We start from the raw sequence: 2,536 nt of genomic DNA on the forward strand, positions 1-2,536 counted from the left end.
GCATGGTAACTTTGTAACTGGCTCTAAACTATCGGAACAATGGCGGACGCCCTTATGGAATGCTTCTCTGACGAGCATAAAATTGTATCAAGAGGGGGGGGGGGGGGGGGGGGAAACATTATAAATATGATCATGTTTTGACTTTTATACATTCTGACCACATGACATATGAAAAGTTCTAGCCAGCATGAAGATTAAAAAGTACTGATTTTCTTTGTTTAGAACTACGCTATTCGCCGTTCCTGGGCGACGTGACATCCGACTATTGAATCCAATTATGGGCCTGATTAAACATTGTTGTAATGGCCGATAGAAGAACGAAATGGACGTACATGATATGCCCTTACGGAGAGAACGTCAACATAGCATTGCGCATGCTTCTCTCGTATCAACTGAGGAAATATGTTGTTTGGTTAATGAGAAATCACTTTTAAAATTTTATTATATATAGATAGTATGCGCTTGGCTAAGAAACTCACAACATTGCCATCCGGAAGTATAACTGGCCAACACACAAAACTATGTGTAACCTTAAACGTTTATAGTCTGGTTAATACAATTTAGTGAGAATCACTCATAAACGCGGATGGCAAAATACAATAACAAAGGCTTGAGTGACGTCATCTTCGTTCTATCTATATATATCTTATAAAATCAAAATATTTAACCAATACACTTATTTTGATGAAAAGTTCACAGTGATGCACCAGTTAAATCGTTTCTCAACGATCTTTTAGTCAGAGTTACCGAACCTTGAAGTCAGTAATTTCAAAGCGGGTAATCTTAATTCCTTAAAATTTTTCATTCTTTGCAACACATCCCTGTGAGCTTTTCTTCAAAATAAGTTTATTGGTTATATTTTTATTTTTTATAAAAGTATGTATATTGATAGTTCGAAGATGACGTCACTCATGTCTTTGTTATTGTTTTTTTTCCATCCGCGTTTATGAGTAATGCTCACTGAACTGTATTTACCCGACTATAAACGTTCATGGATACACACAGTTTTGTGTGTTGGTCCGTTATACTTCCGGATGGCAATGTTGTGAACTCCTTGGCCAAGCGCATTCTATCTATAGATATTATGCGCTTAACTAATCACATGATTTGTTGCTGTCCAACGATTGAATAGTTCTTAACAAATGTAAACACGCTGCTTTGTTTATGAAGTTGTAAAGATACCATCGTGTCAAGCTGAATAAAATGACCTATGTTAAAAATTTCAAAAATTGTGAACACTTTTCACTATTAGGGTCACTTTGAGCACATATTCCAATGTGACCAATGACCTCGAGCACATGGAAATGTAATATATAGATAGTATGAGGATGACGTCACTCAGGTCTTTGTTATTGTTTTTGCCATCCGCGTTTGTGAGTTGTTCTCACTAAACTGTATTAACCAGACTATAAAAGTTCATGGTTACACAGAGTCTGTGTGTTGGTCCTTTATACTTCCGGATGGCAATGTTGTGAACTCATTGGCCAAGCGCATTCTATCTATAGATAGAATGCGCTTGGCCAAGGAGTTCACAACATTGCCATCCGGAAGTATAACGGACCAACACACAAACTCTGTGTAACCATGAACTTTTATAGTCTGGTTAATACAGTTTAGTGAGAACAACTCACAAACGTGGATGGCAAAAACAATAACAAAGGCCTGAGTGACGTCATCTGCATACTATCTATATATCATGCCCATTAGCTCACAACATTGCCATCCGGAAGTATAACGGACTAACACAGAAAACTATGTGTAACCATGATCGTTTATAGTCTGGTTAATACAGTTTAGTGAGAATTACTCATAAACGTGGATGGCAAAAAACAATAACAAAGGCCTGACTGACGTCATCTTCGTTCTATCTATAGATAGTATGCGCTTGTCTACGAACCTCACAACATTGCCATCCGGAAGTATAACAGACCAACACACAAAACTATGTGTAACAATGAACTTTTATAGTCTGGTCCATACAGCTTGGTGAGAATTACTCATAAACGCGGATGGCAAAAACAATAACAAAGACCTGACTGACATCATCTTTGTTCTATCTATTGTATAGACTCGCTGTGTAAGAAAAAATTATCTATGTTCGTGGCTGCATCAGTCAGCTATCATTAGGAATGAATCAATATTTATGTTAGTATAGATAGTATGCAGATGACGTCACTCAGGCCTTTGTTATTGTTTTTGCCATCCGCGTTTGTGAGTTGTTCTCACTAAACTGTATTAACCAGACTATAAAAGTTCATGGTTACACAGAGTTTGTGTGTTGGTCCGTTACACTTCCGGATGGCAATGTTGTGAACTCCTTGGCCAAGCGCATTCTATCTATTGTATAGACTTGCTGTGTTAGAAATAATTATCTATGTTCGTGGCTACATCAGTCAGCTATCATTAGGAATGAATCAATATTTATGTTAGTATACTATAATGCTTTGTTTTAATTATAGATAGTATGCAGATGACGTCACTCAGGCCTTTGTTATTGTTTTTGCCATCCGCGTTTGTGAGTTGTTCTCACTAAACT

This window comes from Berghia stephanieae, chromosome 14, assembly GCF_034508935.2.
Source record: "Berghia stephanieae isolate SIO BIC M18660-M18661 chromosome 14, UCSD_Bste_1.3, whole genome shotgun sequence".
In the NCBI taxonomy this organism is placed as follows: Eukaryota; Metazoa; Mollusca; class Gastropoda; order Nudibranchia; family Aeolidiidae; genus Berghia; species Berghia stephanieae.